The sequence below is a fragment of the Peromyscus eremicus genome, chromosome 6, assembly GCF_949786415.1.
Source record: "Peromyscus eremicus chromosome 6, PerEre_H2_v1, whole genome shotgun sequence".
Classification (NCBI taxonomy): Eukaryota; Metazoa; Chordata; class Mammalia; order Rodentia; family Cricetidae; genus Peromyscus; species Peromyscus eremicus.
Genome location: NC_081421.1, coordinates 10,872,499 through 10,899,104, shown reverse-complemented (window position 1 = coordinate 10,899,104; position 26,606 = coordinate 10,872,499).

Sequence of the window (26,606 nt, the reverse complement as noted above, 5' to 3'; positions counted from 1 at the left end):
ATGAAAGTCTTGGAAAGATTTGGGGATACAAGGGACATATATAAACATAATAATGGCATATGCAACAAGCCTATAACCAACATCAAATTAAATGGAGAGAAACTCGAAGTAATTCCACTAAAATCAGAAATAAGATAAAGTTGTTCACACTCCCCATATCTATTCAATACAGTACTTGAAGTTCTAGCTAGAGCAATAAGACATCTGAAAGACATCAACTGGCTAGAAATTGAAAGGGAGAAATCAAAGCAATATTATTTGCAGATGATATGATAGCATAACAAGACACCCCAAAACTTCTATGAGGGAATTTCTACAACTGATATCACCTCTGGTGAAGTGTCTGGATACAAGATTAACTCTAAAAAAAATCAGTAGCCCTCCTATATACAAATGCCAAACAGAAGGATAAAAAAATCTGGGAAACAACACATACAATAGCCACACATAAAACATCTTGGGTTAACCTTAACCAAGCAAGTAGATGTATACAACAAAAACTTCAGGTCTTTGAAGAAAGAATTTGAAGAAGATATCAGAAGATGGAAAGATCTCTCATGCTCATTGATCAATTGGATTAACACAGGTAAAATGGCCATATTACCAAAAGCAATCTACAGATTAAAGAAATTCCCATCAAAATTCCAACACAATTCTTTATAGACCTTGAAAGAACAACACTCAACTTCATATGGAAAAACAAAACCTAGGATAGCTAAAATAATCATGTATAATTAAAAGAATTCAGAGGTATCACCATCTCTGAATTCAAGCTCTAATACAGAACTATAGTAATGAAAGCCACATGATACTGGCATAAAAACAATCGATTGAATAGACCAGAAGACTCAGACACAAATCCATACACCTATGGATATCATATTCTTGATTTTAAAAATAAGCCAGAAATACATAACAGAAAACAGAAACCATCTTGAAAAAAAAAAAAGTGGTGCTGATCTAACTGGATATCAGCTTTGAGAAGAAAGACCTCAACATAAAAATAGATATACTGAATCTGGTAGAAGAGGAAGTGGGGAATACCCTTGAACTCATTGGCATAGAAGACCACTTCCTAAACCTTCCTAAACAGCTGGCTGATAGTGCAGGCACTAAGAACAATCAATAAATAAATGGGACCTCATGAAACTGAGAAGTTTTGGTAAGGACTGTCAATAGGACAAAACGGCAGCATACAGAATGGGAAAAGATTTTCTCCACTCCACGTCTGACAGAGGTTAACATCCAAAATATATAAAGAATTCAAGAAACTAGACATCCACAAACCAACTAACTGAATTAAAAATGTGGTGCAGATCTAAACAGAATTTTTCAACGGAGGAAACTTAAATGGCTGAGAAACAAGTAGAAATGTTCAACCTTGTTAACCAATAAGGGAAGACAAATTAAAATGACTCTGAGATTCTACCTTATACCTGTCAGAATGGCTAAAATAAAAAAAAAACTCAAGTGACAGCTCATGGTGGCAAGGAAATGGAGCAAGGGAAATACTCCTTCACTGCTGATTGGAGTATAACCTAGTACAGCCACTATGGAAATCAATATAGCATATCCTCAGAAATTTGTGAATCAATCTACCTCAAGATTCAGCTATATCACTCTTGGGCATATGCTCAAAGGATGCTTCATCCTATCTCAAGGACAGCTACACAAACATATTCATTATAACTCTATCTATAATAGCCAGAAATAACCCAGATGTTCCTCAACTGAAAATGGATAAAGACGATGTGGTACTTTCACATAAGGGAGTACTACCCAGTTGTTAAAAACAATGACATCATGAAATTTGCAGGCAAATGAATGGAACTGGAAAAGATCATGCTAAGTGAGATAACTCAGACTCCCAAAAAACAACCATGGTATGTACTCATTTATAAGTGGACATTAGTTGTTAAGTAAAGGACAATCATGCTACAATCTACAGACCCAGAGAGGCTAAGTAACAAGTAGGGCTCAAAGGGAGATGCATGGATCTCCCTGGGAAGGGGAAATAGAAGAATTTGCAGGTGGACTGAGGTAGGGGTAGGGATGGGAACAGGAGGGATAAGACAGGGGTTGAGAGTCAGAGGGAAAGATTACTTGGAAAGACAACTGGAACTGGTGGACATTTGGGAGGCAACATAGAAGCCTAGTGCAGTGAAAACTCCCTGGAACCCATAAGAGTGACCGTAGCAAAGTCTCCTCAGGCATATGGAGTCTGAACTAGCCATCTTCTATAACCAGGCAAAGCTTCCAGCAATTGGACTGGGACACCAACCCAGCTACAAAACCTTCGACTTACAATCTGTCCTTCTTGCAAAATGTGCTGGGGTAATGGTGGTACAGAATTTCTGGGAGTGGTCAACCAATGATTGGTCCAACTTGAGGCTCATACCACAAGAGAGAGCCCATGTCTGACACTGCTTGGGTGGTCTCCAACCAGTGACTGGAAAGCCCAGAAACCCAGAATTGAGCCAAACACAACTTGGGGGAAAAAGTTCACAAAATGATTACTAATGTTATTCTGCCATAGTCATAAATCAGTGCCTAGCCCAATTGTCATCAGAGGAGCATTATCTAGGAACTGATGGGAGCAGACGCAGAGACCCAAAGCCAAACACTAGGCGGAAACCCATAGAAGATGGGGAGGAAGGACTGCAAGAGCCATACTGGATGAGAATTACATGAAAACATGGGCCACAGAATAAACTAAGCAGGGCTCATAGGGGCCCAGAGAAACTGAAGCGACAAACACAGACCCTGTGTGTGTCTGAACTAGCTCCTCTGCATATACTTATGGTTCTGTAGCTTGGCATTTTTCTGGGTCTCCCAACAATGGTGGTGGGGAGTGTCTATGACCCTTTTAACTGTGCTTGGGACCGTTTTCCTCCTACTGGGTTGCCACATCCAGCTGTGATATGAGTTTGTGCCCAGTCTTACTCTATCTTGTTAGGCAATGTTTGGTGGATGATGGCTATTCCAGGGAGGACTGGTCTCTTACTTTTTTATAAGAGAAACAGAGAACAAGTTGATCTGGGAGAGAGGTGAGGTGGGCAAGGGACTGATAGGAGAGGAGTGATGGGAAATTGTAGTTGGGATATAACATATGAAAGAAGAATAAAAATAAAGGAAAGAAAGGAAAGAAATAAGAAATTAAATTTTTATATTCCTTCTGTCTTGACTTGCAGCATTTGATTTCAAGATTCACCAAGCTTCAACATTCAGTGTAAAATAAAAAAAAATTTGAAGAATGATTGTGAATATTCTGGTAGCTTTATTTTATGTGTGGCTGCATGTCTGAGGAGAGATGGTTCTTGTGTATGTTTTCTAATGTTCCGAGGCATGTGTACTGTTCGCTCCCAGAGGCATGATATTACAGTGTAGCAGGGAATCCAGGAAAATTTTCTCTTTTGTGAATTGTGCCTTGTTATCACTATCAGGATCATGGTGACCCCAAGACATGATACTATAAATAAGGGCTCCCCTTCTTTATTTAGTGAGAATACTGCTGTTGAAAGTATTTCTCTGAGTAGGTTTGTGAACCTGTGTGCTTGCTCCAATGGTGATTCAGGTCAGCCACTCTTAGCAATTTGTTTGCTTAATACTTGGATTGTGAAGGAAGCTATTTTCTATAAACAATTTTAATTGTCTTTGCTTTGTCTGTTTTTTTTTTTATTTCTATCTGTTTATCAAATCTCACCATTTAAGTACAATAGAAAGAAGACAGTCAGGTAAAAGTGTCTTTCCTGCCTCTAGGCAACTGTGCCACATGTACTAACTTTAAGACAACCAAGTCAGGCCCAATGACATCCTCCTGCAGTCCCTGATCCCCAGGGGGCTGAAGCAGAAGGATCTCAAGTTCAAGGACTGCTTGAAACACAGAGTGAGCTCAAGTCAATCCTGGGTAGTTTAGGGAGAACTCTCTGAATGAAAAGTAACAAGGGCCCTGTGACTACAACTGTGAATAGAGTTGTAGGCACAGTTCATTGCCCAGTGGACAGTCCCTGTCTGCTTATCTAGCATGTATGAAGCCTGTATTCTATCTCCAGTCCCACATAAATAGCTGCATGTGGATGTAAAACTTACTCTATAATGGTCATATTTCCAAAGGAGAGCAAGCACAGAGTAGCTGATTCTGGAAGACACTTTTGACTGATTCTCATGAATCAGTCTTCATTTCTAGCTGGCACCGTGCATTCTTTCTGCCTCCTTTCCTTATCTCCTCAGTTTGGAACTTACACACATTCAAGAATGTTGGCTCTCACTGATGGAGATTGCCTTCAGGAGCACTGATATCAGGAAACTTTTGTTAACATACTGAAAACACAAGTCCTTAATACATATATCACGAAAAATAATGAATTCATTTATGCATTGGTTCAACAAAAGTATTTCTAAGTGGGGTCACTGAAGGGCAAAGGGAAATGCCCTTGTATGAAGTTAATGCAAGTGAAAATGCTCTCCTATTTCTTAAATGAAAATTAAATATGAACACATTTACTTTCAACATATAATTGCAATTACTCCTACTAGGAAGTGAAGACATAAATTAGAAGAATGAGATGCTTGTGTACAACGCAGATAGAAGTGACAAGGTCACTAGTCAACTAAGAGAATAATGATGGCTGCAGGTGATTATTGGTGCAGTGCATGTGTGAGAGTCTGAAGAATGGTTGACAGGACATTGTATCAGAATTATTTACCTCCCAGTAAGTAAAGTTGTGAAGACCTGGGCATTTATGTCAAACTCCACTTACCATTCATTATTTTTGGCTCTGCTTTATTAAGCTCAATGTGTTGCTTGAATTTTATTCACTTAAAACAACATTTTTTTATTTTTTGGATCCAATGAAAGTAATAAAACAAAAAATGCAGATAAGTTGGGAGATGTCTTAGTTATTTTCTTTTGGCAGTGGCAAAACAAGGATGAAGCAACGTAAATAAGGAAAGGATTATACAGACTCATTCTTTAGGACACACTACATCACAGTAGGTCAGTCTTAGTGATCATAAGGACTTCTGCTTTGGCTATGGGACATGAGGCATCCATTCACATTGTGTTCATAGTCAGGAAACAGATTTTTTTTTAAATATTGAGAGATATTTAATTATTCTGTGTAATGATATGTCACTGTGATTGGTTTTTAAAAAGCTGAATGGTCAATAACTAGGTAGGATTTGTGGGGCAGAGAGGGTGCTGGGAAGAAGAATGAAGTTGTTCGGAGATGGCCAGAGATGCAGAGGAAGCAAGATATCCAGGAAGAGAGGTAACAAGCCATGAGCCAGGTGACAGAATGTATATTAATAGAAATGGGTTAATTTAAGTTATAAGAGCTAGTTAGAAATAAGCCTAAGCTATCAGCTGAGATTTCATAACTAAGAAGAAGTCTCTGTGTCATTTTTTGTGAACTGGCAGCCCAAAGAAATGTCAGATTCAATGGCACCAAACATTGGGCATGTATTTCCACAAAAGACCCAAGAAACCTTTAAAAGCTTCCAAACATAAAAGTGGAGTCAAATGTGGCTTCCTAGTACCACAATCTCTCATGCAGCCCATGTTTCAGAGATGCATCTCTTAGGTGCTGCCTGTAGGCTTGAGTCACCTGCACACTATGAGCTAAGCTGTGCAGCAGTTTAATATTTTGCTGTTACAGACAAAAAAGGTTACAGATATTCAGTACAGCAGGTACAGAAGGGAAAAAAAAACCTATTAACAAGTTACAGTGTGTTTGAAAATGTGCATAGATTTAAGAAAGAAAAGTAAAAAGATATAGATAATCATAGAAAAATATAAGAAATAAAATAAAGTCTTTAAAGGAAATAAAAATAATATAAAAAGGATAAGTCACATAATAATGGAAAACACACAGAGAGTCTGGATCCTATATGGCATCTTGTTGATTTTGAAGTTTCTGATTTCTGATGAACAAATGCTAACTGCTGAGAGACATTCTATTATAAAAACCGCAAAATTATCACTTAGTGTTTGTAAGAGGGAGAAAATTATCACATTCTAAAATACAAGTACATTCTCCCATCTTGTGATGTCATAAACTTGGAAAAAACAATGCAGGATAGATTAGGAAAAGAAATTTGGTTTGTCAATAGTAAAGTTGAATGGCTAAAAATTGCTTAGCACTTAAACCAAACAGCTATTAAGAGTAAATCTTTTAACACACCACATAGGAAGTTTAGTCTCTCCATGGTGCTTTGTCCAGAGAATGTTTGGGAATTGGAGAGGGTAAATCACTTTGTTTCTCACTTGCAATCTCCATGTAAGTGCTGTGTAATGTCTTTCTATGGACTTCCATTAGGCAGAAGCTCTGGTGTTCTTCATTTATGCATATTCATGTTTTTATTTAAACTACTCTTTACAAATGATTCTTTTGTAGTTACAATATGAATCCCATCCAATATTTATAGCATAAAGAAACAATGGGCATTTATGCATTATTTATTCATATATTGTTCATATTGAATTCTCCATAGAGAGCAACAAGAAAACAATACAGATCCATCAATATTAAATACCAAATCTTAATCACAAAAAAGCAAAAAAAAAAACCTGCAAAATTAAAACAACCTATATATTTTTAGAGTGTCTTAACTGCAAAATGGAAGACAAAAATATTTTGTGTTGGAGAAGAGGTTACACTTTTGTTTCCACAGAAAGTGAAAGGCTGTGGATTCATTCAAGGTTAAAGAAGATCAGATTTGATCAAGGGAAACCCCCTAAAAATCCTGACTACAGACATAAAGAAATAAACTCTAAAAACCTACAAAACAGGTGATGTGTATTTTACCTGCTTAAACAAAAAATTATCTTTAACTGACTTGTGCATACTATATATTCCATACTTGTGTTAATGGAGATATATATGTTACCTTGAAAGGCTGTGTCTTAAGAAGGAGACCAAACACCTTTGAAAATGGATTCCCCAAGGGATCCAGCCTATCAGAGTGCCTCTGTTGCAGTTTCCTCAGAGCAGCTTAAAGGCTCATGGCTGAGATGGTATAGCCTTACAGACTATTCTAGCCAGGACTTGAACATTATCCTAGTTTTCTCAGGATTCCTCAAAGATGTATATACCCCCAGACAACAGGAAGCAGTCTTGAGGAGAACAGCACCCACATTTCCAAGAGGTCAGTGGGTGTTTTTTAGTCATTCAGTAGATTATGGAAATTTCTCATCATTTAGGGGAGTTGTTTACAATTTGTTATTGGTAATGGTCACAAAAAATGCTGAACAAAGGATATTAGATTCAAGGATCTCATTCTGAAAAGGAAAAGGGGAGTTTAGACTTGATAGAATAAAAAGGTAAATTACTAAATCTACTTTTAAACTAAAAAGAACTACTTGTCTTAAATATTTTACAATGGCATAGATTTATGTATTTTGATACAAATTTAAGGTTATTTTTGTTAGAATATGCTATACATAAGTTTCTACTTTTATTTAAGGTATTATATCTATACAGCTCATTTAACAATGTAATGTACATTTCTAGTCCTTGAAAGGTACATTACAAACTATTTACAATAATAAAGGAATGCAAATTAGTACATAGTCACCTATAACCATCAAAGTATGGGTCAAAGTTAGGTATATTTTCAAGGTCAATCAGAGACATATTTTAAATAGATAGATGGTCTTCAAACACTTCAGACACTCACAGAATATGGCATTTTAATATTTTAATAACATAGGGCTGTAGCTTGAGTTTTCCTGCCTGGCCCACAGTCAGGACAAATCTCTCTCACCTGTCAGTCCCACAGCCGCTCAGACCCAACCAAGTAAACACAGAGACTTATATTGTTTACAAACTGTATGGCTGTGGCAAGCTTCTTGCTAACTGTTCTTAAAGCTTAAATTAATCCATTTACATAAGTCTGTACCTTGCCACGTGGCTCTTGGCTTACTGGCATCTTCACATGCTGTTTGCCATGGTGGCAGCTGGCAGTGTCTCTCTCAGTCAGCCTTCCACTTCCCAGCTTTATTTTCCTCTTTGTCTTGCCTATATTTTCTGCCTAGCCACTGGCCAATCAGTGATTTATTTATTGACCAATCAGAGCAACACATTTGTCATACAGAACATCCCGCAGCATAGGGCTGCTCATGACAGTGAGATATGTCTGCTCCTGGCAGCACCAATCTTCTTCATAAAAGGATGATGGTGATCGAAGAACCTTCATATGGAGTTTGTTTTCATTTTGGCAAAGCTAGCTATTCGAGCAAGAAACTTCTCTTGCCTTCACTGCTGCCAATATGCTATCCAAACTGGACATGAAGGACACAAAGGAAACATAATTGTCAAGCTTTGCCAAAATAAGGTGGGACAGTCATTCAAAATTCCTGCTTTAGAAAAAAGTCTGCCAGATATTCTGCAGAACACACAGGGAACTGACTGCTGAACTTTGTCAAGACTAGGTAGGACAGTCCTTCAAAATTCCTACTTAGAAGAGTCTGCCAGATATTCTAGGCCTATAGCCTGAAGATTGGATGCCCCAATGTTGCAGAGAAACTTTGAGTGAACGTACAGGTACCTAGATGTCTCTGTCATTTCTATATGTTGCTTGCAATGCACTTCATTTACTAAGGTCTTTGATGGAGTTGAAAAGTTGATAGTTATAGTTATATTTTCTCTTAGTTATGATAGAAGGTAAATTAGGAACAACACTTTGAATTCACTGAGGTAGAACAAATACTGGAGTATTTTCTTTAAAAATATGCAAATGTGAATGGACTGGACATTCTAAATGTAATCCTTAACTGATAATTGTTCTTGTTGTATATAGTTTTACTATGTCAGAGTTAAATCCTTTTCTTTTTATTTAGACAAAAAGGAGACATTTGATTGCACTATGTAAAGATATGTCACTGTGATTGATTTTAAGAAAAAGCTGCATGGCCAATAGGTATGTCAGATTTTCAGGGCAGAGAGAATATTGAGAAGAAAGGTGGAGTTGAGGGGAGACACAGAGGAAACAGGACATGCAGGAGGAGAGGTAAGAAACTACAAGCCACATGTCAGGATGTAAATTAATATAAATGGGTTAATTTAAGTCATAAGAGCTAATTAGAAACAGCCTACGCTGTCAACCAAGCTTTCACAATTAATAGTTAGTCTCCTCATCATTTTTTTTTTTTTTTGTGAACTGGCAGCCCAAAAAAAATATCAGTTTACAGAGAGAAATGTGTTAATGCTCAGTTCATTTTTCTTTTTTCAGTCCACTTATTCTATCCCCTGGGCCGGAAATGCCCATACAGAGTGGGTCTCCTTTCTTTGTTCAACTGGGAGCATTATCAAAGACAAACTCATAAATATATATCCTCTAAACCCTGTTAAGTTACTACCTTTGGATACCCATCACAGAAGCTGAGTCAACAATGTGAGGATAAGGCCCCTAAAGTGTATACTATCTGGAAAATGTCTTCTTTAAAATTGGGACAGATGCTGAAATTTTTCTTAATAGAGAACCTGAATAACAATTAATTACTATTATCACTATTTTTATTGTTGTCATTGTTAACTTGAAATCAGTGATAGTTACCTAGTGTTTTATTTTCCACAAATTGGAGTATGTTACCCAAAGCTTTTGTTAATAAAACACATATCTATTTGGTATATCATGTGACTTAGAATGGTTTCCATTATATTATTGTTCGTTATTTTTTCACTTACTGAGCTGATTTTATTTGTGATAGAACTGAACTGGGGAATATATTAAGCCTGAGGCATGTTTGAGTTACACCTAGGCAAAAATCTTGTAAAAAAAGATTTACTGAAGTCACTGTGCATCTAGATGTCAGGTGGCGTCCCTGTCTTCTTTAATGTAATTTAAAATACATACATAATTTAAATGTCTAAAGTCTAGAAATCATTGCTTCAACACTGATATGTTTCTGTGTTTTGATCCACATTCTTGACCACTAGGAAAAGTGTAGTATTATATACACTTAAAAAAATAAGACTTTTTAAATAAAAATCTCTGTAATAGACTGGAGTGATGGTTCAGTGGGTAGAATACATGCTGTACAAGCATGAGGACCTTAGTATGCATGTCATCACCTAAATAAAAAGCTAGATGTGCATGCTTATAATCCCAGCTTTCACTTATAGAGACCTATTGTAAGTAAATTGGTTGCAACATCTCTGGGTTTGGTCCTGGATTTTGGCACCAAAACGTGACAGTTCAGCCCTGGAGGGCAAGGTATCCTGGACATCTCGAGCTGCTCAGAACAATAACTCTGCCGTGAAGGTGTCCTGAACACCTGGAGCTGTTTAGCACAGCTCTGATGACTGGAACTGCTAGGAGACAGTTCAGCCCTGGAGGGAAGTTTTTCTGACTTCTCAGGAAAGTCAGACCTAGAACTGCTTCAGCAGGGAAGGGTATCCTGACTGTTCAGGAAAGTCAAGGTGTACCTGGTGTGATGGGGGATGGTCTATCCTGCTCCTCTCCTGGAGAGCCACTACAGCTGAGCTTTGCTCAGCCCCCACTTAAGGGGGCTTCCTAGCAGAGCTCTGCTTCTCTGGTCTAAGAAATTGCAAAAATGTAGCAATCTCTTTCAGCTCAGGAGAAAAGTATTACTTTTCAGCTCTCTCTTGCTCTGTCCACTGAGGGCCGTCTCATCAAAGAACTTCTGTTCAGGTCCCCTTGCTCAATTCACTGTGGGATATCTTAGCAAGGTTCTTCTGTTCAGCTCCCTCTTGCTCAATCCACTATGGGATGTCTTAGCGAAGTTCTTCTGTTCAGCTCAAACCTTGCTCAATACATTATGGGATGTCCCAGCAAGGTTCTTCTGTGCACCAGTGAATGAAGGTCTTCACACCCCAAACTCTTTTGAGAAAGAGATTTATTTGGAAAGGAGGATTCCAGGAGAGTAGCTGCCTCTACCAGGGTGGAGAGAACAGCGTTTTCCTAACTGACTAGGCCAAGCAGTTTACAAAGGATGTCTTGGGGGTGGAGTCAAACAGGGGTTGACTTGCAGCCCAGGGTTCTACTGTCCTGCTCTGTGATTGGGGGGTTTCACAAATCAGTTGGCCAAGGGCAGAGATGGCTCTGATCTGACTGAGCCAAACTGTGTTTCTTTCTGCCCTGGTCTGAGCCATCTTTCCCTAGTTCTGGGCTCCAGGGTAAGGGTGGGTTTCTTTAGCCAGCCCCTTTTCCCTATACCTATAGGTTTCAGGAGTTCACTAGCTTGCTCTTATAGCCAAAATAACAACCTAGGTTCAGTAAAATACTCTGTCCCAAAAAATAAGGTAGAGAGGGATTGAGAAAAATGTTGGAGAAACACATGCTAACACCATGTACACACACACACACACACACACACACACACATGTGCACACACACAGAGGCACATACACATCTTGCATATATATCTAATTACATTTTATTCATGTATTAAAAATGAAAAGATTCAAGTATTATTATCACACCCATCTATGTTTCATTAGCTCAGTAGTTCTTCAGGATCTTATAAATATGTGCATGCGTGCATGCGTGTGTGTGTGTGTGTGTGTGTGTGTGTGTGTGTGTGTGTGTTTAACAGGAAAGATAACTTTTAGTAAGAGGAAGGGGCACAGCAGGTAAGAGGGTGGATAGAGGTAGACAGAAGATTAGGATCATAACGAATAATGGAGATGTCTTGGTTTTATATCAACTAGAGAAGTTAATTTAAAAAAAATAGAAAAAAATGAGGAAAAGACAAAACTGCCAAGCAGAAACACAATGCAAATCCTCCTGTGAATTATAGATGCCACAGGTTTTTTTTTAAGGAACTTTTTATTCATTTTAGATACAAACCACAGGTTCCCCCTCTCTTTCCTGCTCCCACCCCTCTGTCCTTCTCACCTCTCATATCTTCCTCCAACATCGTAAGGCCTCCCTTGGGGAGTCAGCAGCGCCTGGTCCATTCAGTAGAGGCAAGTCCAAGCCCCTCTCCCTGCCTTAAGGCTGTGTGAAGTGTCCCACCATAGGTAGTAGGCTCCAAAAAAGCTAGCTTGTGCGCCAGGGATGGATTCTGATCCCACTGCCAGAGGCCCCTCAAGCAGAATAAGCTATACAACTGTCTTGCTTATGCAGAAGGCCTAGTCCAGTCCCATGGAGGCTCTACAGTTGTAGGTCCAAAGTTCATGAGTTCCAATTAGTTTGGTTGGGTTGTCTCTGTAGGTTTCCCCATCATGATCTTGATGCCCCTTGCTCATAGAAACCCTCTTCTCTCTCTTCCACTGGACTCCTGGAGCATGGCCTGGTGTTTGGCTGTGTATCTCTGCATCTGCTCCCATCAATTACTAGATGAAGGCTCTAGGATGACAGTTAGGTTATTCACCAATCTGATTATTGGGGTAGGCCAGTTCAGGCACCCTCTACACTATTACTAGTAGTCTAAGCTTGGGTCATCATTGTGGATTCCTGGGAACTTCCCTAGCACCAGGTTGTAGCAGTAATCAACACCAGGTTTCTCCCTATCCCCATGATATCTCCCTTTATCATGGTATCTCTTTCGTTGCTCTCCTACTCCATCCCTGTTCCAGCTTTACCATTCCTTTCCCTTATGTTCTCATCCCCCATCTTCTACCCTCCATTGCTCCCCTCCCCCGCATCCCTTGTTTACTTATGGAGATCTCATAGCTTCCACTTTATTTAATGTGTACAAATTATTAACACTTCTTCATGAAACAAATGATTACTAACAAAGCAGTATGTATCCATGTATCCTTAGGTAGGGGGTCTACTTCTTCAAAACTCAAATTTATTTATGGCTGAGTACATTTTTTTTTAATTTTTCGAGACAGGGTTTCTCCGTGTAGTTTTGGTGCCTTTCCTGTATCTCACTCTGTAGACCAGGCTGGCCTCGAACTCACAGAGATCCACCCTGCTCTGCCTCCTGAGTGCTGAGATTAAAGGCATGTGCCACCGCCACCTGGCGGCTGAGCACATTTTGACAGCCTCTGTATTTCAAATGCTTGGTAGCCATCTGTGAATGCCAGGACACAGCCCAGACTTGGGCTTGGCATTATCATCACACCTCTCTGATAAGGCCAATTTTGAACTGGGTTTTTGTTTGTGTGTTTAACAAGCATTGAACCCTGAGAAAAAAGTAGCTATTGAGAGGCTATGAATCTGAGCCCTGCTCTTAGAAGTGTGTCTTTTAGGAATCTTAGGGGAAAAGAAGAAATGATTAAATAATCCTGTTTCCATTGGAAACTCCAAAGCATTACTAAGTACAGTTACAAAGGTGAACCATAAAACAAGTCTTCTAAGAGCCAAGCTGCAAATCAAATCTACCTTAGATTAAATTAGGATGATTCATGACTGTTCTACATGCTCCTCAGAAAGAGAGTCAATCATTTCCAGAGATGAGCTAGAATAGCTTGTTCTTTGATCAAAGAGCATATGCAATTCAGTGCAGAAAGAATAGGTTCCAATCAATGGTATGGAAAAAAAAAAGTGGGGGGGGGCATCAACACAGAAAGAATTTGCCAGAGGTTATGATTACATAGAGAAGAATGAACAAGGTCCACAGGGTTAGGTTAGAGTGGTAGAGATCTTCTGAATGAAGATGTAATGTGGTATTCAATCTACAATAGTTAGGGTGGACCCAGATTCAAGCTATAGATTCTTAAGTTTGGATAGGCAATCCCCTTCCTGCTTTAACTATTCCACCATTCTAATCCAATATCCAAAACAGAGACACTTTCCTGACCCTCTGAAGGTCAGGGTGTAGTGGTGAGAGATATGTGAGTACTCTCAGAGATTTCCACTCTAACAGTGGGAGAAATCTCCAAACATTTAGTAACACTGATAATATAAAACATGTTGAGATATGCTCCTAATTAATTGGCAAAGTTCTATCTAATTCATTACTTCTGCTTCATGGATAAAGACTCATTTTCTTTTCCACCACTACTGCCTTCCATAGCATCCATGAACATGAGCTATGAATCTTTCAATTTCTTTTACCAAACAAGAACTCTGATGGTCACCCACCAAGAATTTTTTTTCTTGCACAATTTACTGTACTTTTTTTTTTTTTTTTTTTTTTTTTTGGTTTTTCGAGATTGGGTTTCTCTGTGTAGTTTTGGTGCCTGTCCTGGATCTCAATGGCTCCATGTCACATCCTTCTTCACTGTTATACATTCTGAAACTGAACATTCATGGATAATATTAAATAACTCATCTTCATTTCTTTAAAATTCCCTTTAAACACTAAGTCTATTGTTTCTCCAAATGTCTGCCAACCAATTATTTCCAACTCCACTCCAATCAATTATTTCCAACTTCACTCTTGCCTGGCTGATTCAACAGCTTCCAGAATGACCTTCTATTTGCAGTCATTCTTGTTTAAGTCTGTGCTATAGAGAGAATCAAGATTACTCTGTAATACCAGGTCATTAAAACTCTTTCTTTTATTTTATCAAGGTTTTGGCTTATATTCTTAGGGATAAGTTTAACCAGATGTCCTCCATTTTTAAATGTATTCCTAAATTACATGTAATTTATGCTATCCTTACACTGAAATGTTCAGCTTGTTCTAAACTCCAAATACAAGAAACAGAGAAAAAGTTGTGGTTAGACAAGAATAGACTTCAGAGAAGCTATTTTACTTTCTGATATTTAAATTTCCTCTTATAACAACACATTTTTATTCACTTATGCAATTAATTATAATTTATTATTCCTATTGGACAAGATTGGAAATGTCATTCTGAATAGAAGTTTCCATAACTTTTGCTTACTGGTTATTATTTTTTCCTCCATACTTCTGTAACCAAATTATATAATACCAGTTAATCTAGAAACATGGTCTAGACAGTTAATACCTACAGTTTCCATGACAGAAAAGGAACTAGGGGAACACCAAAAGGTTGTTAATAATTCAAAATATAATTAAAAATTGTAGCTACATTTCCCTTATAGTATGATTTAAAAAAAAATCATGTAGTTAAGCAGGACCATTCTAGTTTTGGAGGCTTGGTATAGAAATTGTGGGAACTCTTAAGCCTTTTAACAGTTTCTTTTTGAAATGAATAACTCCTTTTAGGAGTTAGCCTTTAAAAACTGGTCTGCATTCTGTTTGAAGAGTTCTTTTGATTATGGCTGAAGGAACATGTACTGAAGCTTAGAGTAAATGGCATCACATCCTAAGACAGCATTGTGGTCCAGAAATGTCATTTCTAAAAGAAAAACTGACCTTACCAAAGATTTAAGAAATATTATGCCTTTTAAGAAATGAAATCCTCTTAAAGCCCAGACTGTCATAACACCATATAGTGGAAAGAAAAACAAATTCTTCCTAATATTAAATGAGGAGGTATTTTTTTTCTTTAAGTCCTGGCCTCTAGGACAGGCTGAACTTGAGTGCTGTACAAGGGACAGTAAGATGACCTTGGACTTTAATTTCACAGCCTCCAAGGATTGGGTTTACTTGTGTTCACCACCATATCTGGTTTGTGTGGTATAAAAGATTAAACTGTCAGGCTTGCTTGGTAGGTTTTCTATCTTCTGAGCTACATCCCCAGGATTTTTATGGAGGTCTATTTAATTTTATAAGCAGCTAGCAAAATGAATCATTAAATATTCTTTTACATAATTATAAAATCATATATGGTAAGTTTTGCATTGTTGCCTAGTCCCCTGTGTCCTAACTAGAGCTGAGTCTAAAGAAGGCAGAAAACAAGCAGCAGAAATGAAGCTCTTTGTGGTCATTCACATTTCAAATTTCAGCACTGAAATTTCTGACCACCTGAGACTATATAGTGAGGTCCAGCCACAAAGTAACAAAACAAAACAATTTAAAAAACACAACAATAACAAAAAAAAACAGAAAGAAAATAAAAGCAAAACCAACCAAATCCCCAGCAAACAAATAATAATGATATGAAAAGCAACATAAATGGAAAATTAGATCTATATTCAATATAGATCTATTCAATATCTTGCCTATAGAGAAGAATAAGAAATGAAGTCAGATGGGGAGATCTAGGCAGGGAAGCAAGTGGAAAACTCCTGCAAATACATAAAGAATCCAGAGGGGAGGGCAGTGGAGGCCACACACTCTAGGTGAAATCTGTCAGGAAAGCACCTGAGTTCCCAGGCACCAGGGTTTTTTTGAATGACAGACAGCATGCCAAGTGGAGTAGAAGAAAGTAATAAGAAAATATAGTATCTTCTAACAATACAGAGAATTTCCTCACTCTAAGGAACCTAGAATCAACCACATGTATTTGTCTTACCCAGAAAATATGATTAACATGCCATCAATTACTTTGCTATTTAGTTAGCCATAACCCACCCATGGCTGTTTTGTAATGATAGTCTTCCTGGAATACCTCTCTCATCTGTTCATGCAGTATGTAATGCTACTTTTCTGTTATAAACACAGGATCTTAGAGTGAGAAAGTGTAAAGGCTCACAGACATAAATATTTGCCACCTGGCCCCTTCAAAAAAATAAAAATACTAGATTCTATTACAGAACAAGAGACCCACAAATGACTTAATGCAACAAGACTTTACACTTTTTTCCTGCTCCATGCCTGTTAATGATTTATGGAAACTATGCCACATCCAGCTCATTAAACACCCAAGATGATGGAATTCTGTTTTTGCAAGATATCTCACATTACATTCAATGTCTTGCTAGAAAAAGAGTTTGGGTCCACAAGTGAAGTCTTTAAAGCTTCTGGTTGGAAATTGTATACACTTTATTCACATTCTGTTCCCCAGAATGAGACAGTGTTATCCTTCTATGATAGGTATGACCAGAGATCAAGAGATAGAGAGCTCCTGATATGTAGGGAAGCAGGGAGAAGTCAATGTGTAAAACTTACATAGAAACAAATGATGATGCCTTATTTTCCTGCTCCTAAATATGATTATCTGAATATTTTCAAGCGATATATTTTCTCAGAAAAGCAGTGCTCAAATTCATCATGTTTTTTTACATAATTTCAATTTTTAAGATAACTTCTCCATCTTATGTATTTGTTTATATATTATATTTAAATATCACACTTAACAAGTGCATACACTTGTATTTATCAGTTTGGAGAAGGCTGTTTTTCCCAATATTCATTTGTAACTTTTATCAGAAAATGAGTTTCTTGGCTACTATGTGGTATGTTTTATCATAACTGAGTACTTTAATTTATGCTATTGGTTGTTTTATATTTTATCCATTTGTTTAGATTTATTTATATACAATTATGAATTTTATTTAGATTTTCTGTCTGATCTTGTTTTGATGTATTCATAATTTGCTTGTTCAGTGGGAATATTCAGTTATGAATAAAAACGTATTTGACTTGCTTTCTAAGTCCCTTACATTTTCAATAAGCAATAATACTTTTTGTAGATTTTTGCATCAGTTATCAAGATATCTTGAATGGAAATTCCTCTAGTTCTATATTAGTGATTTTAAAATACATTTATTTTTACTTTATGATTCTTTTAAAATGATACTTTTTAATTGCAGCAGCATTTTTTTAACTATATGAAGTAAATACATATATGATGTTCACTAGATCAGCAGATAAATACTAATCCAGTATCTCTTAATTGTGTATTTGTAATACCTAAAATTATATTAACCTTTGTTTTGCTTAAAATATTCTGTTTTCAGAAATAATTTCAAAGATTAAATAATTTTTAATATTTAAATACTTTCAAAAGTCATTCAAAATTCAAGAAATTCTTTTCAAACTGTTTTCAGACAGCACTTTTTAATTTATACAAACTATGTGTGCATGTTCATATGTGATCAATGATTCCAAGTCTCATGGTTGAAAATATTGAAGTTTGCTAATCTGTTGTCTCAAAGACTGATGTTACAAAATGAAAAGCCAAAATGTCTACTTTTATTATATATTTGCATTTTGTTATTAAACTGTTTTCCACTCTTGAGATTTTATTACAGCCTTGAGATGAAAATATTTTGCCAAGCCAGGAGGTAGTGGTGCACACCTTTAACCTCAGCACTCTGGAGGCAGAGTCAGGTATGTCTCTGTAAGTTCGAGGCCAGCCTGGTCTACAGAGGGAGATCCAGGGGAGGCACCAAAACTACACAGAGAAATTCTGTCTTAAAAAACAAACAAAAAAGAAAGAAAGAAAGAAAGAAAGAAAGAAAGAAAGAAAGAAAGAAAGAAAGAAAAGATTTTGCCAAAATCTAGTGTCTTTTCTGTGCCATCAGATATTTCACCTAAGCTCGGTTCAGTTTTCTTTTAATAATCTATTACTGCCTCATTTCCATTTGATCCTTTTACTTAATAAAATAATTCTAATCTTTAACAGGGAAGAACTTTCTTTTACACTTATATAATTTCCATGATTTAGTTTTCCTATGTTCATGATGTTACTTTTTACCTATAGTTTAAATCTAGATTCCTTATGTTTCTCATTGTGTATTTAGATGAAATCATTTGAATGCAAAGAACCAGAAAATCCATGTTCATTTATAAACTATATGCATACATATGCCTATTATAGAAAAGAATTGTGTGTGTGTGTACATACATACAGATGTAACAGTGAACACATGTCAGTCATTTTCCAGACTGACTAATGAAGACATTAAAATATCACAAATACATGTTGATTAGTGAAAATTATAAGATACATTTACAAGTAGCTATGCACAGTAGAAATAATTATTAACATCAATATGACATAATTACATTTCATTTTATTGATGAGAATAGATTGCTCTTTTCAATAATGAAATAATCTTTAAAGATGTGATGGATATGGAATTCAAAAGTTTCATCAGTCAATTAAAGTCTATGGAGTTTTTCTCTACCCACTAAAATCATGGAAATGTTGTAAATATATTTTGAAATAATACATTAGAATTTTTAAAATATGGCCATGGTATTATAAAAACTTTGATAAACTATTTCCTGAAACTTAATACTTATAATCTCATGGGCTAAACTATTTTTAATATTTAACCTCAGAATAGTGTTGTGGTAATTTGAATGAGAAATATCCACCAGAGAATCAGGTATTTGAACACTTGGTTCCCAGTTGATGGTACTGTTTAGGGAATTTTAGGTGGTACAGCCTTGCTGGAGGGAACACATCACTGGATTTGTCATTGTATAGCCTCATTCTATCTCTGCTTACACTCTCTGCTTCATGCTTGCAATAAAAGATGAGATTTCTTCACTTCCTGTATGTCTCCATACCTACCACTGATTGTCATGCCTCTACTCCCCCATCATGGACTCTTAGCCATCTAGAACTGTAAGTCAAAAGAAAGCATCTCTTCCTTACCGTTCATGGTGTTTTATAACAGCACATTCCAAAAAACATCACTAATTTCAATAGTCTAAGATATTAACTATTATTAGTTCAAAGTAGATAGTATACCATGTTAAGCCACATAGGACATATTCCTGGGTCATTTGTTAGGGGACTTTCTTTTACCAAGGCATCTTCTATGCTTTATTCTTTCATTTCTGACTCTGTGGAGTCCTTTATGAAATGATACAAAACACCTGTGTGTCTTGCCATGACAGAATCATTACAAACAACTTTTAGAGAACCATACTTCTAACACGTTTCTCTATTCTGCTTCTGGTGGTTACTTATAGCTCATCTTTGGTGTAGTATGCTATCCAAATTCATTTCTGAGTTTAAAAAATTGTAAATACATATGAGGTGACACCATATGTAATTAGAAGACAGCCCTGAATGTAGACCATGATTTGTATATTTATTTAAAAAATGTTACTAAATTTCTTCTGGTCAATGAAAGTGATACAAAAATTAGCTATCAATTTTAAATGGGGAGGCATATACTGAAGTCTTTTGTTTTTTCAAAATATAAATCAAAATTCATTTTCTCTTTATTAACTCCCCTGTAAATAATATACTCAAAATCTGATTAATTATTAATGTCTATTCCTTTGTGTAGGGTTTTTTTTTAGTATTGCCAATGTGTCTGCACTTTCACAAATATTGAAATTACACAAAGCCAACAAATACAGTCTTCTATTTAACATCCTAATTATTATGATTCTCCAATGGACTATTTTATCTACTTCGATAGCAAAATCTATTTGAAGTCATCGTCTACCTTATTTGGACACTCTATATTCCCTTTGATTTCCTCACCTTTTTCTGTTTCTCCACTGAGTTTTCTGTCACTCTTCTCTGCGGTAGTAAAACACACATTCATACTCTTTCTCATATGTTTGATGATCAGCTTAATAAAATTATAGCTTCAATTTGTAATAATGCTTGAGACAATGATTTCTCATAAAGTCCAGAATCCTAAACTCAATATTGTGGTTTGGATAGGCAACCTGTCAAGCTTGTAATTAATTTGTTTATTCTTGACTATTTAAGATAATATATATCTTTTTTATTTTCTAACATAGTCTATCTGAGTTTAATATGATATTAAGTATAAAACCTTTAATTTGTGGTTTACTTTTTAATAATATTCACACCAAAAATGTGTTCAAATTTACACCAAGATTTGTTCTTTATGTGACTTTAAAAGCACTTCCCAAATATACTTTGTCTTCTTTATACAAGACTCCAGGGGTAAAATTTCTTTAGTGTGATTTTCCTGGAGTTCCTTTCCTGTACATCATCTGAAATTTCTGTTACCCATGTGCTGTGTTACACTGCCTGCCAGTAGCATGAAAACTTTTCTGTAATGAGTGTCTGAAACTCTACTACGTTCAGTAGGTTAAGTTCTCAGATACAGCATCTGGTACAGAGAAACATTCTGCCTTTTTCTTTTCCTTTCTTTTGTAATCAGGAATTGGACATTTAACTTTGTATGAGTAAGAACATATGTTCTTCATGAAGGAATTTTGTATAGAAATATTGTGAAGGTAAGAATTCAAGTCAAACCAGAAGACAATTACATTTGCTAATGACAAATCTCTTACAAATTTACACACACCTCAACTATACACTAAATACATGAAGTGCAGTTTGTCTTCAGTTTATAAAGAGTTTTGCTCATTTGCATATTATCACTATGCATTGCTTGTGTCCATAGTTTTTTATACAAACCTTTTCACTAGCTACAATGATAATGAAACATATTTGTGTAAGGCATGTGAAGTTATTGGCTAAATATTTAGTACTTAATAGACTTTTCTACCTGCTGCGTCTTGCAAATATGCTGATGGTTTGCAATGCATGGAGACAGCTCCGCAGATCTCTGCATGGGGAGCCAGATGGCCTTTCACCATGACCTTTGCCCAATGCTATTAGCATCCAAGGGAGCTGAGAAGCTCTGGCTCATTATCCACAGCCAGATGTTTTCTACTTCTCTATCACTGCTGCTAAGTGGCAGCTAATGTCTGGCACAATGGGTATTTGCTTGAACCTATGATCCATGAAATTCTGTCTCTTAAAATACAAATACCACCCACTGACACAAACTTTTCCTCATGCATTTGTAACTGAACCATTATTCCTTTTATGAAAGCCTGCTAAAAATTCAGAGACATCCAATTAAATAATTTCAATCTTTTTGCATCTGATGGCAAATAAAGAGAATGATAAGAATTAATAAAATTAGACATGTGAATAGAACCTATTTTTTGAATTATTTTTGGTTATATAAATCATTCACTATAAAAAATCTACAAATCCCCAACAAACTTCAATTTACACTCATCTGTTTGCAGAAAGCCTGACCATGAAATAGGAATGAGTACCAGTGATTAGAAAACTCTGTGACATGGTGAATTTAATAGATTTATTTGACTTTGGTTCATGCAAGTTCATCTTGCTCAGTCTGAACTACTTGAAGTGAACTAACAGAATTAATAGCAAAGACTTAAGCTATAGAAAAGGATATACTGATCAAACTAAGCCATGGACCTGGTTATATATTTATCTTGTTTTATACTCAGACCAGCCATGGATAAACTCTTGTGAATGTTGGAAATTATCAGAACTGTGTTTTTAATTGTGAAGTCCTCTCATAATTTATCTATAATGAAAAATCAGTATAAAGAGTTCTTAGTCACATATACACACAATCTCTCTCTCTCTCTCTCTCTCTCTCTCTCTCTCTCTCTCTCTCTCACACACACACACACACACACACACACACACACACACACACACATATGGTGATATTTTATTTGTGCTGAAATGTGGTGATATTTTATTTGTATGTTAATAAATAAAGTTTGCCTGGAGATCGATCAGAGGTCATAGCCAGCCATAAACAGAAGTCAGGTGATGGTAGCTATGCCCTTAATCTGGTCACATGGCAGGCAGAGTCTTTGTGTGTTCAAGAACACAGACAAGTGTGATGACACACACCTTTAATCCCAGTACCAACCATAGAGACCTGGAGGTCTGTATAGACAGGCAATGATAAGGAAATCATGTGGCTGGGCTTAGAGCCAATGAGAAGGCAGAACAGCAAGGCAATAAAGGTACAGGATATACAGGAAGGAGCTGGTTCTCTTGGGAAATTATGGCCACCTCGTGAGCTAAGGTTAGTTGATGGCTATCACTTTGATCTCTATGGCTTTCACCCCTGTATTTGGCTCTGTGTTTCTTATTTAATAAGACTGTTTAGAAATTTGTCTACGTGTGTGTGTGTGTGTGTGTGTGTGTGTGTGTGTGTATGTATGTATAAAACATTATTAGAGATTGAAGAAAATTTATGAATAGGGGCAGTATCCTACAAAACTGACCATTTTTTGTGTATTTTTTTATTATGTGTGATTGTGTACAGAGATCAGAGGACAACTTGTAGAAATCACTTCTTTTCTAGCAATGGGTATCAATTATGTTACTCAGATTGTCAGCATGACAGCAAGCTGCTGTGGAATGTTCTGTATGTTAAATGTGTTGCTCTGATTGGTTAATAAATAAAACACTGATTGGCCAGTAGCCAGGCAGGCAGTATAGGTGGGACAAGCAGAGAGGATAATTCTGGGAAGAAGGCTGAGTCAGAGAGACGCTGCCAGCTACCACCATGACAAGCAACATGTAAAAGATACTGGTAAGCCACAAGCCATGTGCCAACTTATAGATTAATAGAAATGAGTTAATTTATGATATAAGAACAGTTAGCAAGAAGCCTGAGCCATTAGGCCAAACAGTTTAAATAATATAAGCATTTGTGTGTTTATTTTACAGGTGGGCCATCAGACTGCCAGGGCTTGGTGGGACCTGGAGAGAAAAACTCAAACTACAGCAAGTACCTTTATCCACTGAGCACTGAGTCATCTTGCCAGACATGCACACACACACAAACACACATACACACACAATAAATTATTTATTGGATTGTGGATTATTGATCCATCAGAAATCGTTTACTCATCCAAGGAAACATTTATTATATGTCAGAGTTGAAATTTGTGGACCAAATCTATTGTGGAGTGCTGTTCTCCAAATATACAGCCACTATTGTCTTAACCAGAGGACCTCTATTTACTCACAAAAGATCTTCAATAAGATGGGAAATTTGTAGTTTTCCTCATAGAAGGAGGGAGTGGGTATGGTAGACCCTACTCTGAAATTCCAGCCACTCACTCTTTTATTCATACTCCTCCCAGCTATATGGACTTTTACTCAAGCCATATGTGGAACACAGAAAGAACAAAAATGGGAAATTTGCCTATGCAGGTTTGAGAAAGTCATTGTCCATGATGGGTGAGAATGTTTGGTGATAAAGCTGTTTTAAGTTACCCATTCCTGAAAGTTATCCCACACACACACTTCTGGAATAAACCTTGATAATCTCTTTGGCTCATTAGGCTAGAGCTGTCTGGAAACATTACTTTGGCTTGTTTGAGGTACCGTATCTGGGTGGAATAGCTGTTTGTTATAGCATCCAATAAAACACTTATACAATCCATATATAAAGTCAGCATTATGGGAAAAAAAACCCTAAAATTCCTGAAAAAGAGAAAGCAGTTTCTTATATTTTTTCATTTTCACTAAACATAGGGTTGTAGTCTTCAAAAACTAGGATGGATTTTCTTTTGTTATATATTAAATGTTAAACCAAGCTGCAATAATATATGATAACAATTATAATTTTGATGTAACTTGATATATTAAAAAAGTAAAACCCAGAAATAAGTCTGCCAATGTCCCTATAAAAAGCATGTAACCATGTAATGAGAATAACACTCTTAGCAGATGGAGCTCCAAATTCATACCAATGGCTTGACCACATATGATTGAGAATGGACTTTAAACTCTGTTTCCTGGATTGAAAAATTATAACCTTACAACTGAATAAAAGCAAACTGACTCATGACTTGTCCCATGTCTGAGTCTTCTCTGATCGTTCTTTTAACTAAAATTACAATGTGAAGAAATTTCTTTCAGTCAGCATTGCCTTATTTTTCAGACACAGTTCAAAAAGTCAAATGCATTGCCTCTGGTAGAACACTTTTTCCAAATTCCAAGGTAGATAGGAGATTGATTTTATATGCTACCAAGCACAAAAAGAAAGAAGGAACGTGGTAACAGGAATCAGAGAATGAACAATGTGTGCGACCGAAGAACATTCTTCCCAGTATAGCCAATGACTGTTGGCCAGGAGGCATCAGATTTCAATATATCTCTAATCAAAGTATTCTTCAGCCTCCTCTAAAAGTCATCCTGTGCCTAGTATTGTCTCATCTTTGTTTTAGCATATTGCCTAAATTGCAGTAGACAAAAAGTAAACAATTACTTATTTCACTGTTGTTAAGAGGTAGAGAGCATAGAGAAATTATAGCTCTCACACAAGTAAATTAGCAGAGATGTAGATATAGTTAATGTGTCTAAGAACAGAGAAATGAATGTGACCCTCTTATGCCTTTTTGGCCAGTTTGTTTGCAACTGTAAATCATTTCCTGTTTTTCAGAAAATTTTTTCTTATCAAGTTTCCTTCCTCTGGAAAACAGTAGAAAGAAAGAAATAATATTACAAAGATTTTAATCATTTAGTAGCGTTGTCTTTATATTTGTAGAATTTTGAGTGTCCTTGAAAGCAGGAGAGGATTCAAATACTACAAGAGGTCCCAGTGAGGAAGCTTGAGGCTTGTGTCACCTCATAGCAATTGTACCAAATATCTATTTATTTAAAATCATTGGGCATTCAAAAGCTTTCTCATAAAATCTGAATAAGCCAGTTGATAGTTCAAAAACGAACATGGTATTGATCGTAGTATACCTGTGTTCTTCATCAGTCCTCATGTATTTGTGGAGCACTGGTTAAACTTTCAAAAGTCAAAGACCTAATAAAAGTGGATAGATTTCGCTGCACAGGTGAGGAATGAGGGCAAGAGAGAGAGGCAGGTGTGATTGTAAGGAGAGTAGTTTGTGAGCAAGTTTGAAACTGTTTATCAGCAACTTCACCTACGTACCAAATAAACATTTTAAACATTTACTGGCATCAAAACAATTTCAAAATTATCTGCTTCTCAGTGAAATATAGAAGATAGCATTTCATCTCTACAGACAGCCCCTTATATCTAACATACTTAATTTCATTAAAAATCAAAGCATTGGGGAGGGAGGTGAACACAGAAGGTGTTGGAAGCAAAAGGCTAAAATAACAATAAGGATGTTTGAAAAAGCCAAAAGAAATCATATCATTATTTATTTATCTAAAATTATATATAATATATAGAAGTCTATGTGTATATACATACACATACATAGTGTGTTAAAATCATCCCACTTAGGTTGGCAATGTTCCTCTCCATCAAAAAGCCCCAGGCCGTCTAACAACCTTCATACCAAGCATGAGAAATACCCTTTTGAGATATTTACAGAGTTCCAGGAGACCCTCAAAACAACATAAAACTATTGCTGTTTCTTTTGGTTACACTCCAGAATTTGAAGTTACAGTCTTACTGTTGAACGTATGTTCAACACATATCTTGGAGGAGTGATACTATATATGACCTGAAAGCTTCCACCTAAATGACTGCCTTTTAAAGTACTGGAAGGTGCTATGCAAACTGCCAAGGAAAGGAAACAACCAATATTCCTACCATACTCTGATGTTTAAGAATCATTATGACCAGATGGAAAGATACTACATAGTGCTTACATCTTGGTGGTAACCAAAAGCTCTCTCATTGGACTTAAGGTCCATTTAACAGGAGGAATACTATTCCTGGTACTGTAAACCTAGCCAACTACCTGAAGGCTGGTGAGTTCATGAATATTAGAGGAGATTATACTACCTCAATTCACTAAACCAACATAATTCCTAAGTGCATACTACATATTTATGCTTATGCATTCAGATTAGTACATCTTTCACCATCATCAAAGAAGTTTTCCTTTACAACATATTAGACCATTACAGAAAACCACAACCAATCAAAATGCAGAGAACAAGCAATAGTGGTAAGTCCATCTTCAATAGATACATCTATAACCCAATTACTGCACATAAGTCTTAGGGAAAATGATGGATGAGGAGGAGAAATGATTCTGAGAGCCAGATGATTAGGAGATCTGCTGGGAGATTGTTTCCCCTAGAAATGACAGGAATTCTTCATCCATGAAACCTTGAAAATATGGTTGCCTTGATCTAGGCCTTGTTGTGGGAATTCACTCCACCTATGACCTTGGGGTCATAGGCTTGATAGAGGTT